General features: G+C 36.3%; 1 protein-coding gene and 1 pseudogene across 20 annotated transcripts in view; one reads left to right on the top strand and one right to left on the bottom strand.

Moving 5' to 3' along the window:
- The window catches only part of LOC131438815 (glucose transporter type 1), a 611808-nt gene that overhangs the window by 324746 nt on the left and 272522 nt on the right, over window positions 1-14540 (bottom strand). The window lies entirely within an intron of this gene.
- LOC131434230 (uncharacterized) overlaps window positions 1-14540 on the top strand; it is a 53207-nt pseudogene that overhangs the window by 35383 nt on the left and 3284 nt on the right.

A 14540-nucleotide genomic window follows, 5' to 3' on the forward strand; every position in this document is an offset into this window, starting at 1 on the left:
GCAACTGCGGGCGATCTACTTCAGCTCAGCTCAGCCCATCTTGCAATGTATGATCGGTTGGTAGGAAACTTAATCACCTACCTTAGGACAAAATTTTATCAAAATCAAAAATGGTTTTGCTTGGTAAATCGATTTTCAGTGTAGGACTCGATAAGAATTTTTTTCAGTATACTTATTAAAAAAATTGACTGATTTGTTGAAAATCACTTTTTCGTAGGATTTATAATTTTCGACCTCTTTGAAAAAAATTGGTTAAAAATGTTTAGCCCTTCTCGAAAGAGAGTCTGGATCAATTTTGAAATAAAAAAAAACAAAGTGATCAGAGTGACGTTTTGGGACAACAAATCGAGTTGGCACGAAATTCGTCATATTTATAGAGAAGAGTTTTCATAACATATTTATTTTGTCAAGTTTCGGGAAGCATTAGAACCCCTAGTAATAACCTCCCCCCCCCCTCCCCCTTGTATACGCGCCTGTTTTCATCTCATTTCGTATCGCAAGCTTGCCAAGCTGTCTCATGATGCTATGAAAACAATTTTTTTCTTCTTTAGATTACCATCAGCAAACGCATATTTTTTTTTTGTATATTTAGGACTATCGCCCACCGGTTGGGCGATCTTACGACGTTCGACCAAGGTTCTAGTTAGAGATGTCCTGCAGTACAAGCCACCTCTAAGTCTAGATTGAATTCTATAGTTTGTAGCACCTGCGTAACAAATACTACACGCTATAGACTTTGGAATGGGGCCCTTCGTCCAAGGGATGCAAGGTGGAAACCAACGAAGAGCTCCGGTGTTTCGGAAACGAATGTTTGCTGAATGAGGTTTGGATTTTGACTGTGTCTTTATTGATAATTTTTGGGTTTTTATATCTAAATTTCTTAAAGCCAATTATTTACAAATATATATAAGTACATTGAATATTTGAATGATTCCTTATGTTCCTACGTTGCGCCGCTTATGTTATTGAATATATATCAATATATCGCGGGGCGACAATGGCATCGGCATCGAGAATGTTGACTTAGCATAATTTGTCTGTTTTACGATGTGACCGACCGGACTCAACGCCGAGTGCAGTTGATGTAATTTGATTCTTCCTCGCGGTGTGCAGTAAGTACTAGTTGTATGAATTATTGCGGTCAAAGTTTCTTTAATCATGAATGAACGAGTGTTACGGCAATAACAGCTGATTTTTGTTTTGAATTTTTTTTTTTTTTTTTTTTTTTTTTTAACCCACTACACTCCCCCACACCAAAAAGCTTCAATTTGAAGCCCCCTGGTAGTGGACGCAACTAGTCTCAGCGGAAAAACAAGAAACAAATAGACACTGGCAATAATAATACTAGAAATACAAATTTAATTTTGATTCAAAGTCCGCTGAGATTCTATTTATTCATGGTTTGATGTGCAATTTATTAAAGTGGAATCCCAGTGGAAAAGATTTCCTTTTAAGGGATCCACAATTTAATTACTACGCTATGTTGGAAAGAAAGTACAAATTAAATTAGGTAATTAGTTATTAATATGAAATACTGTTGACGATAAATACATTACATTATAAAACAAAAAACTAAATTAGCTAAATATCTCGTTCAGTCTGTGCTTAAAATGGTACTTTAGTCTAGCCGCAAATGTGGCACGATTGCTTATTCCTCGCATGTCAGGCGGAAGTGCATTATATTTAGTTGGACCAACAAAAAGGATCCGTCTTTGACCAAGGCTTGTAGCTGCTCGAACACGAAACAAATTGTTACTACGGCGTGTTGTTCTAGAATGGGATATAGTTGGGAACTGTAGGTTATGGTGTACTGTGGATTTATACAAATTATCATGGATGAATCGCAACGTTTGGACATCACATAAGTATGTTATTGGTAAAACATTATGGTTTCTGTCAGAGTATAACAATAGACTCGAGAATAGTAAGGGTTTATTGAAAATGATTTTTAGGCATCTGTTCTGTAGAGTTTGGAGTTTCTTCAGATGAGAACTAGCGGCTCGCCCCCACACCGATACCAAGTAGTTGAGCTGTGAATGGATATAAGCAAAATAAAAATTTAACAGCACACGCTGGGGAACAAAGGACTTGACTCTCCATAAAACACCGCAGTACGACGCCACGTGCTTGGCAACAAACTTTATGTGGTGAGCCCAGGTTAATGTGGGGTCGAAATATATGCCCAGATACTTGAAATAGTTTAAGGTTTGATTTAAGGTTTGCGTCGGCGACAAGGACCTTTTATAACCTTGTCATTAAGGTCCGTAAGTGTTTATTTGGTATCTGTGACATTAGTTGAAGTTGTATTTTTGTTACCTCATAGATAGCGAAATAGATAAAAACAAAAGTCTCGAATCAGTATCGTGCGGCAAAGTAGATGGGTAGTTTTCATATGCAGGGTAGTTCAATTGGTAAAACAATTTCCTCGGTTAGGAGTTAGCAACGGGTTCGAGTTCCGTCTCTGCGGTAACATTTTTTCGGTTTTCATTCCATCATTGTGTTCATATGTCAATTTTCCAATCTGTTAGATACTGCTCAACTAGCTCAAGACAGCTCTACGTTTTAACAAAGATTAAAAACAAATCGGTGTATTTTTGATATTTATATTATAATAAAACTGTTTCGGTCTCGAATATCACTAGAAAGTGCATGGTAAGTACTAATGAAATGACCATTTTTGCAAATCTAGTAGCACTAGTTTCATTCTGATATATGTCAACATAACGCAGTTGAGTGTGTGTGTATGTTACATCGACTGTACATCAGATATTTTCGTATTGTTAAAAGAACCGATCTAGATTAACCATGCAGCAAAATTCTAAATGTAAAACGATAGGAAACTAAAACGAACCAATAATTTTTGAAAGTCGAATTGGTTCGAAACTGGTTCTAAAAATATCGGCATTCGACCTTTTGAAGAAGCATTCTGATATTTTGGATCTGAGAGTGTAATAGTGCATTAGTTTGCTTTGGTCGCTATCCCAATTGCTATTTAGTAGGATGAATATAGGACCAAAATCCATTGCGATGAAATTAGGAACTTAGTAGTGAGCATTTCAGAAGTGTTCAAGAAATGTGAATCGATTTTCAATGTTAGGCGAATTAACAGAAATATGAAATAATCATAGTGATTTTAATGGCTAAATCAGGTTTTTGAGGTAACGTTCTCACAAATGAGATGGAATAGGGAGCCGTTACCCTACATAAAGAAGTTAGTTTTTTTATGTTTGATCTGGGCCCCTCTCGAAATGAAATTCTGAGTACGGGCCTGATTGTAATTCAATAATTATCCACTGATACTGCAGATTTACTTACCGTTGGACTTTTCCATGTAATGAAAAAGTCAGTCAACATCTCATATAACTAAAGCTCGTATCCGTACTTTACTATTGATCCAAATACTGCATACTGTTTTTTACCCTTAAATGTACTGTATTCAAATTTATACTGTATTTTCCCATTAAAATGTACTGTATTTTTCATATCAAAAGATTGATAAAGAATTTAAAATCTTTGACGCATCTAATTTCGATTCGCCGCAATACAAAATGCCAGAAAGAACAGTGACAACACGTAGCCAATATAAATAGGGGAAACTGGGGCGAAAATGGCCACTCGCAATCATTCGAACACTAAATTTCACATCCCATCAGCTCAGCCCTTCATTCGTGGGTCACAGCTTTAGCTACAATTGGCTTATGTTTATTTGACATGCCATTCACTCATTTGAGCCGTGGTCGTCGGTGATTGCGAAAAGGTCGAGTTTACTTGTTAAATTGTAGAATATATTCCCTAGAACCAGTCATGTTCGATGCGTGTTTTTAGCTAATAATATGATCTCGCAAAATCGAAACAAAGCGATAGGGCGAAAATGGATATTTTTTGGTGGGGCGAAAATGGCCACTAGACTCGGTCGGAGTAGTAAATTTATTATTATTTTTTTCACAAAATTTGTTTTGTTGATGATGTTGATGTTGATTTTATGAAACTCAACACAATTTTCGAGTACACAGAAAGAAAAGATGAAACTTACACGACATGTAAACCAATAGTACTATTAAATAGACGTCAGTTGAAACGAAAATCTGATTTAAAACCATGATTGATGTAAAATTACATTGAAATGCATTTACTTTTTCATTGAACAAGGCTGTATATTTACAAATCGCTTAGTTTTGTAATGTAACTTTCCATTCAATTACCTGCTCCAAATATGTGCATGAAAATAAATGTAAATTCACAAAATATTTTTATATGTGTACCTTCCAACAAAATAGTCCAAAAATCCCTAAATCTCGGGCATAATTGATGATCACAAATCACAGTACGCTTGTAAACGTTTCTACAATACATTCAGCATCGACAGCATACAAAAGATGAGCGAAGATAAGTGGGGATGTGTATGAATTTTATAACTGGGTGAAAATATTACTTTCCGCACTATTTTCTGCGCAAGATCAAAAGTGACCATTTTCGCCCCGATCTTCCGTACAAGCAAACAGTTAATGGATATGTTTCCTTCTCTTCTATTCATCATGGTTTTTTTCATCATTCATTTTTTCAGTTCGTGCTCGCATCTTATCCGACACAGTCGAAAATTGCTTACAGTCAAGACGACAGAAACAAAACCAATACAGTGTAGTGAACAAAATGGGTAAATACGATTTACAAAAGCCTGAAACTTGGCCTATAAGACCAAATTCAATTTGTATTGATTTCAAGGGCTGCAAAGTCAGACCAGCAGCAAACGAAATTGAAATCTTACTTAAAGAACAAATGCATCTAAATGTTAATGATGTAAGTGAGATTCAATTCAACAAGGCGTCTAACTGTGTGTACATTATATTTAAATGTTAAAGAGATGCAATTGCATTCGCTTCGGTTAATAACGAGGTGCACAGTTTCGTGTATGACAATGTTAAATACAAAATCCCTGTGTACGTGGTGAACGATGCCATAGAAGTACGCGTGCATGACCTTCCTCCGCAGGCCAGCGATAAGTTTGTTCGAGAAAATATGTCGCAGTACGGTGAAATCCTTTCCATCGAAAGTGAAGTATAGCGGAATTGTTTTTCCGGCATCCGGAAGGGCGAGCGAGTGGTACGTATACAACTACGTAAGGCAATTCCATCTTACATCATTTGAGATCAAGGTGGGACATATCCGTGTAAAACGCTGATTACCTATGAAAATCAGCTGGTTACATGTCAGTTTTGTGAACAACCTGCACACTACGGTAAACCTTGCACTGGAACAGCGAAAAGGAAATCTTCAACCAAAGACAAGGACAACTGTTCAGCAACGGGAGCTAGTGAACCCAGTACTTCTACTTCAAAACCGCTTCCAGCATCATACCAGCAATCAAATGTAATCAATGTACAAGGTGCATCTACAGCAACTAGCAACGAAAAAACGGAAACCATCCAAAATAACACGTTTGACAACACTAATACCGACGATGCGACTATAAACGACAAAACGAGCCACGAACAAAGTGTTCTTCAATTTTTTTGTTGGATGAAAATGGAAAATTCTCTCCTCCGAGAAAAAGGGTGACTACGACATCCAGCATTGAAAATAACAGTTCTATTAAAAAATAGGCTCAATCGGCCACGTGAAGCTTGTAAGCAAATAGGCCTGAATACAAAACTTTTTTTTACAAAAAAAAATATCATTCATTTTTGTTCAAAGCGCGTCACAACCGTTTCGCTAAATTGAGTTGATTTGAAACAAAAGGATCACCAAAAACTAAGAATAGAATAAATCAAAATTATCGAGAAATATATCCGTTTCTTGAAAAAAAAAGCTGAATTTTCGTGCAAAAAATTAGTTCACATTGAACATAAAAATACGATTAAAAAGGGAAATAAAGAGGAAAATTATTGAAAATATGAAAATAAGTCATCTGATAATAATTTTCTTTGGTTTTTTATTAAATATTGTGAGATAAAATGCGATGTACTGTTTTTTTTTCATTTTCCGCAAAATGTGCTATTTTTTGTCAAAAAATAAATACGAGCGTTACGTATAACTGATCGTCACTCAACTTCAAAATATTAACTGTATTCATATGACGTTATGACTTTTACCGAATCAGCGTATCGCAGTACCGCCCAACCCCAAAAACACGCATCCGACCCAAAAACACGCATCCGATGCAATGTCATTGGTTTCCATTGTGGTGCCCGAACCGGGTTCCGCGAGAAGTAAAATCAACAATTATCAGCATTGGTTAAGCGTAGTGAACGTGGTCCTGGTTTGGCAAAAGCCTATCCAGGTTGATGCAGCATCATCATCATCATCATCGTCGTCGTCGTCCAAACGACCCTTCATTTTCCTCAAACCGGCCGACCGGATGTTAATTCGGGTAAATCGTAAAGGCTTTTGTTAGCGAAATATCCCCTCCCCCTCTTCGATAGAAAAAGGGTCACATGAATAAACTTAGTCAAAAGAGCAATAGCAACAGAAACTGGAACATTTGCGTAAAGGTTCGAAATTGAGTGCCCAATTGTTTTTTGTTTTGTTATCCGTATTTCCAAAGTTTCGACGGTGTGTGTGTGTGAATTGTGAAATCGAGAAGTTCGCGCTTGACCGACCTTTGGGTTTTCGCTAAATGGCCGCGTAACTTATGTATAAAATGTTATACTCAAACAGAGAACCGCCTCGGCTGGAAGCCGGAAGATTGAAACGATTTCATCGTGAATTATGGGTTCTCGTTCGGTATGTAAAACACGTTCTGTTCTGTTTGTTCCTGGGAAATAGAGTGGAAGTACGTAACGAGTTATAATAAAAAGGTGAAAGAACAATGAAGACGAACAGAAGAAAAATATTAATTACAACTTGAGTTTACAGTGCGTCAGAAAGACGTCTTTCTTTTCACTACCGGAATGATTACAAACCATAAACAGTGGAGGTCTATCTGTGGAGTTTTATTTTTTTGAGAAATACGTCAGCTTTCTTCGTAAGTGAATTGCCTCCGTGATGATATGATGATTCGGCAGTCCTTTCCACGTTCGTATCGATTTGATAGAAGATAATTTATGGAAAACCCCGTGAAAGCGGTTTCCACGTTTCATGCCGGTGACGAAAAGCCGAAATCTCTTCGAACATTATTCCAAATAGCTATAAATTTGCAAATGAGATTAAAGTTTTAATCATCCCAAGTTGCGACGAAAGTCCCCGATCTAATCTCTTGCGCGCCACCGGAACCAGCGGAAGTTGACTAATTTTATTACCCACGCGCGCTATCATCGTCAATCAGGCTAAAGCTGGGAACTGCATAAATTTCCGCAGCCCGGTTGCCGCTGTCACACTAAATCCAAAATTAACTCGGCAGCCGATAAATTAGCGAAATTGAATAAATTATCTTGTAATTTTACTACCGCCTACCGCCCTCCCTTTCCCGCTCGTTGCCCGCCAACCGTCGACTGGTGTACAACGGATTCCATCTCCGGTGTGTTCGGTGTTCTGTGTTCTGCCAATATCGTCAGCATCACTGGCAAAATTTAACCTAGTTAGAGACTTCGATGGCTGCTGGCTGGCTGTCTTCGATTCCAGAGTGTCATTTGTTGTCGGTACGGTACGAAACCAAATCGATCGATTTCGGTTGTGCAACGGAACGAAAGCAGCTGAAGACTGCTCACCCCCCTTTCACTCTGTCCTCTCGGAAGGATATGCCAAGTTTCCGTCATCAATTGTATCATCATTCCATTGTGATTCTGTGTTTTTTTTTTGTTGGGCTGCCATATTGATTTGCCACCACCACTGGGATATTTTCTGTCGGAAGTCGGTAGTTTTTACCGACGTCTTTGTTTTCCTTATACACCCAAACCTCCATGTACGCAATATTCGGGACTTCGTAAATCGAATTATGAGGTGAAAATAGTTTGCGTTATTTGGAATTTTCAACGTAAAAAAAGTTTTCCCTATGTATGTATATTTTTGGATATGTGTAATATAATGGATAACTATGGAACAAAAATTATCCGTATTTGCAGAAAAAGGATGCTCTAAGCCGCATCAATTTCCAAGATGGTGAATCGATATTCGTTACAAACCATCAGAAGATCAGGGTTGTTACGAAAAATTTCAAAATCGAAACGCGCGAAATCCGCGCGAAGTTGAAAACTAAAACGCGCGATATTCGAGTGAAGCGTTAGACAACTATTTTTATGCAGGTGATACTTTACGCAGTACTTGAAAATTCACTTAAATATAATTTGAAAATCTGCATGAGTTTGTCATATGAACACAATAAATAAGTCCTCATACAGCACGTCACTTCGAGGAAACCAATGAAAACGATTTCATTTGTATTCTTCATCTTTTTCGATACCCTTAGTTAAGGAGCAAGACTTTTTGCAAGCGTATGAGCAATGTCAACAATATGTGCGTAAAAACTAATTCCGGCGATTCTTTTACTGATTTTAATCAATAAATCTTCCATATGGTTGAAAAATAAACCAATCAGTTCATTCTGCTTAAAATTGTAATTCAAGAAAAGTGTTCGGTCTTCGTTAAAACTGCTCGAGAAAAATTATCTCAGTTTCAGCTTACTTCCACTGACACATTTGATTAGCAACAAACACATTCCTATATGGATTTCCTCTTGCAGAATTTTTTTCCGTAGCTTCTATAAGTAAACCCGTAAAATAGGAACCTTTAATTTAACATACGAGAGGCAATGGAAATGGCATGTTGTCGAAAAACTATTTATTTTTTCCGGAAAACAACACCCAGTAACAGAAAATATTTAGTTTTGCTTATTTTGTGTAGCGCAATCTAATACAAATGATTTGAAGCAGTGTTGCTAACTTTTTTTAATTAGGGAATTAAAATCTATATTCATAAAATGTAAGCAATTTTCCATCAAACGTTGGTGAAAAATTGTTCAAAACTGATATATCATACAAAATGTCAGGCTTAACATTCATTTGAGAATAAATTATTGTTAAAAAAGATTGTTTGAAACTCAATCCTGCAAGTCACTTTAATAAACTCGTTGCACTGCATGTATTAATCTATAAAATACGTACTGAATAAATTGTACGTAACACACAAGTTAACATGGTTTATTCTTGATCCTTAATTAATACTCTCTGATGTACGGAAAATGTTACAGTAAAAATAAAAATGCTTACACTTGTGATTTTGAAAGAAGTGAAACAGATTTCATCGAAGGTATTTTTTTTTGCTTCGACATCTTTTTGCTCGGCAAACATTTCCTTTTTGGTAAGAATATTTTTTAGGTAGACCACATCAGGATGATCAGTTTCACTCTTTTTAAAATCAGTTTCAATTATAATAGCGCCTTCTTCTGTTGTCAGATTTCACTCTGAATGTCTGAGGAGGAAATCATCTTTTATTCTTTTATTTGGATCAGGGAAAAGCCCACTGGAATTAGTTTCTGTCAAACTTGTTCTCCAGCAGGCATAAAAACTCCTCATCTTTTGCATCAATAGATCAAAATCATCCAAATGATACATTTGCTTAAATCTAGTGCTTCTATAGTAACTACATCTAATGAGACAGTAACATAAGAAACGATTTCTTGATAACATTACGGGATAAATAAAAGTCGAAAGAATTGAAACATTTGTTAAATATGCGGAACATGCTAGCAATGAGTTCGTTATATCCATAATTAGTTCTAACATAGGGAATCCGAAGAAAAAAATAGGAAAACTATGACGTCGAATATCAAATTGTAACAATTGAAAGCTCTATGTGCTCTTTAAAATTTAACTTGGTTTCCAGAACACCCAGGTCCCTAACAGACGATGCGCGTTCGAGAACAGTTTGTGGCATATTATAGTCGAACTTGAATACAGACTTTTTGCTACAAAAAGAGACGACGGAGCATTTAGTGGCATTTAAACCATTTTGAAATATGAAATACGAAAGTCATCAGCGAACGATAGTTTCATACACTTGATCGAAAAATTTAGATCGTTGAGATACAATAAAATTATGAACGGTCCAAGGCGACTTCCTTGAGAACCTCCAGATGTAACAGCACTTGGTGAGGTTGTACAGGCCCCTTTTTTCACGATCATTTCATTACCAGTTAGATATTATCGAAGCCAATTAAAAAATGATCCATTTGATCGCAGTCTACTTAACTTGGAGACCGTTATGTGATGATTTACTTCGTCGAACGCAGCGGGGGAAGTTGAAAGCTTTGGTATGGATCCAAGCTGAGTCTCTGATATGTAGTCAGAGCAACTATGTGTTATAAAATCCAGAACTATAATTTGAAACAGCTTCGATACAGCGCACAAAGCAACAATTCCACGGTAGTTGGATACTATGTCCTTGTTCACATATGATTTCTTCCATATTTCAGGAAAATTTTCAGAACGCAAAGAACAATTGAAAATGTTGGATGGTGGAACCAACAAACTATTAGAACACTTTCTTATCACCACGAATGGAATCCCAGAACTTATTCATTTCTTTTATTGTCAGACTTCGCTTCGTAAGCATGTCGTGTAAATTTTGCTTCAAGAATTCGATTTTTATCATACACAAAATTTGTTACCATATTATTGAAGAATCACATTCTATTTATTAAGTTCTTCGCATTATTGAATGTATTGTCACTGAGACGATATCTTCCATCTGACATCAATATCCTTGAGTGCAAAATGTTGAAATAGCAACTTGTATCACTCGAGATCGAAAAGCATAAAATCGAAATTTTGTCCACTGAGGAAAACATTGGATAGAAACGTCTTCTAGTAAATTTTAGTTTTATGAAGGGAAAATTCGGCCATCTCGACCAATTGCTGAAACGTTCGCCCATCTTTAATTTTTTAGGGTTTCATAAAACTCACAAGTCTCAAGAATTTGCAATGAATTTTGTTGAATGATGTTTTTTTGAAATTCGCGCAAAATCCGCGCCATAGCATCAAAATCTTAGCAGAAACCGCGCCAAATCCGCGAAAATCGCGAAATCCGCGAAAACCGCGAAATCCGCGCGACCGTAAGAACCCTGGAAGATGGATGTTTTCGGAACGGGTTTGATGAGTACATGTTGGAAAACGACGTCCAAGATGGTTTATTGATTTTCCTTTACCATTACAATATGTGTCGATACTACTCGAATTGCTCGAATACCTTCACAATATGCATATTTTCGGTACGGTTTTCATTTTTGAAGCAATGGTATAATATCTGCGGCAGATCTAAATTATAGCCGGATTTAGTAAAAAAATACTAAAAACCAGTCAAATCAGATTATCAAGACTGTTGAAACTGCTGGACAAGTGCCCAGAATAAAGCGAAATTCTACATATAAGGAACTAAACCAAAATTGAGAACCACCTCAAACATCGTTTCCGACATCTGCTCATCAAACCGTTTAGGGTTTTGAGGTATATTGTAAGGGGTTTTGCGGAACGCCAATATACCGGTAGTCGCCATCTTGGAATTCAGAAGAATTTCAAACATCGTTTTGCGACATTTACTCATCAAATCCGCTACGAAAATACCCATATTGTAGTAATATCCTTGGAATGTAAATGAACCGGAAATGATTTTTCTTGTATGCAAAATCTCTTTTCACGAAGTAGGTTCGTAAAAAAAATTACGTTATTTGGGATTTTGTTCGTAAAAAGAGTTACGTAAAAAGAGGTAACGTAAAAAATGTACACGTAAACGGAGGTTTGGGTGTATGTAAAATGAAAATTCACTGGATTTTAGTCAGGGTTTGAATGTTGATGATGACGGACTGTATAACGTTTTTCCATGTATGTGAGTCACTGGTTCTTTCAATGTTGTTCATGTGAAATAGCAATGCTTATGGTTAATCAGGCCCCTACCCAGGATTTCGTTTCGGGAGGGGCCTTCAGATGAAAAAAAATGTTACTGAATATTACTTATGTACCTAATTCTCGGTGTGTCTTTTACCGGTGTTTTTAACAGACACTTTAAATTTCATCCAAATAAAATTTGTGACTGTGCTCAAGGGAAGGTTTTACATTTCTTTACGTTTACTGTCATGTTATTTCTGTACCACGTGTCTAAGACCTTCTATATATATATATATATATATATATATATATATATATATATATATATATATATATATATATATATATATATATATATATATATATATATATATATATATATATATATATATATATATATATATATATATATATATATATATATATATATATATAGCACAACAATCCACAAGACTTGTGTAACACATGGATCAATAAGTCCCGAGACTAAAGCAGAGATGGCGCTCGTAGTAAACCAGTAACCACGTCTTTCTAGAGTACTAACCTTTGCTTGAAACGGGTCAAAGTTTTAAGTCGATCCGACCAGAAACAGCTGAGTTATCGAGGTTGGAGTGAAGACGTTTCGTAGTTTGTTTAAAAAATGGAAAAAACCGAGTTTCGTGTTTTGATAAAACATTGTTTTTTAATGGGTAAAAACACCGTGCAAGCGAAACAATGGATTGAAGAATGTTATCCGGACTCTTGTCCATCAAAAGCAATGATTTGTCGGTGGTTCGCCGAGTTTAAACGTGGTCGTACCGACACAAATGACGCGGAACGCTCGGGTAGACCTGTGGAAGCCGTTACACCGGAAAGTGTGAGTGAAGTGGCAAAAATTATAATGAAAGATCGTAAAGTGAAGCTCCGTGAGAATGCTGAGATGACACAGATATAATATGGAAGTGTATTTACTATCCTTCATGAAAAATTGAGCATGAAAAGGGTTTTTTCCAAGTGGGTGCCGTGATTGCTGCAATGCACCCTGCACAAAGGCGATGAAAACAATGGCGAAATTGAACGAATTGAGCTTTGATCTGCTTCCCCACCCCCCATACTCGCCAGATTTAGCCCCCAGTGACTACTGGTTCTTTGCTGATATTAAAAAAATGCTCCAGGGAAAAAGATTTGGCTCAAATGAGGAGGTCATCGCTGAAACTGAAGCTTATTTTGAAGTAGAGATGGGCAATTCGTTCCCGAATGGTTCAAAAGAACTAGTTCTTTTGAAAGAATGAACGAGCTATAGTTCTTTTTTCGATAACGGTAGTTCTTCAGTTCAAAGTCGTGGGATCTTTTTTTTTGTTTTTTGGTCCGCTTTTTTCAAAAACGATACTAATAAGAAATTTTCATCACGAAACCTCAGTTCTACTTCGAGGGACCTTTTTTTTTTGCTCGCTTGAGCTTACAAAAGTAAGTTCTCGTTTAGTCTTTGAACGAACTAACAAACTATGAATAGAACGAACGAACGGCTCTGGAGAACTAGTTCTTTCAACAGAACTCTGCATCACTGAACGGTTCTTTGAAATGAACTGTTTTGCCCATCTCTATTTTGAAGCGAAAGATAAATTTTTTTATTAACATGGTATTGAAAAATTGTAAAAAAAGGTGATTATGTTGATGAATAAAAAAAAAATTTCCAAAAAAAATGTTGTTTCCATTGTTAGTATCGGGACTTATTGATCCATGTGTTATTGACTCTGTTCTGCTGCTTCGTAGGACCTACTTCCTCATAATATTTCTCAAACTTTTTTTTTCGTTTCTGTTTCTGAATGTGAAATAACATTTCAATTTACTGAATACTCTTCATATCAAGAAAAGAACTAATGATTCCTTCATGGTTAGAATAGAACAATTAATTCACTTGAATAATATTTAAGCTCATTCTCCTTCAAAATTAGATACAAGTTTTCGTTTCGATAAGATATGTCATCGTGCTAATCGTGATCAGTGTAATCCATGTCGTTGTAGGATCATTTCTAATCATTTTATAATTTCGACATTTCCATTAGATTTTGCAAATAAGTGACTCTTCAATATGATGACACTGGGATGCCAAAACTCTTGTAACGCTTTTTCGACACCTATAACTTAACACCTATACTCCTTTTTAACTTACAAAAGAGTAACGGATGCAACGCCTGGTAACATTTGTACCATTTAGTAATGTAACACATGTAACGATTTGTAACACCTACAACTAACAACAAAAGTTACGTATGTAACGATTTGTAACGCCTATAATTTACAAAACAGTAACATATGTAATGCTTCGAAAAGTCTTATTTAAAGTAACGAATATGCTTCATAACGCCTCCTTACAAATAAGTAACGGATGTAACACTTCGTAACGCCTTTAATTCACAAAAGAGTAACGCTGGTAACGCCTACAACTCACAAAAATATAACGCATGTAACGCTTCGTAACGCCAGAGTAACACATGACACGATTCGTAAATCTTGTAACTTAAAAAAACTAACGCTTCGTGACGCCTGTCAATTACGAAAGGTAACGCTTCGTAACGCCTAAAACTTACTAAAAATAACGCATCGTAGCGCTTGTAACTTACAAACGAGAAACGCTTGTTATGCTTCGTAATGTCTATAACGCCTAAAAAGTAACGCATGTAACGCTTCGTAACACCCAAAACTTATAAACAGTAACACATGTAACGCTCGTAACTTACAAAAAAGTAATGCTTCGTAACGCTCCGTAATGCCTATAACTTACAAAAAAGTAATGCTTCGTAACGC

Source organism: Malaya genurostris, chromosome 3, assembly GCF_030247185.1.
Source record: "Malaya genurostris strain Urasoe2022 chromosome 3, Malgen_1.1, whole genome shotgun sequence".
Classification (NCBI taxonomy): Eukaryota; Metazoa; Arthropoda; class Insecta; order Diptera; family Culicidae; genus Malaya; species Malaya genurostris.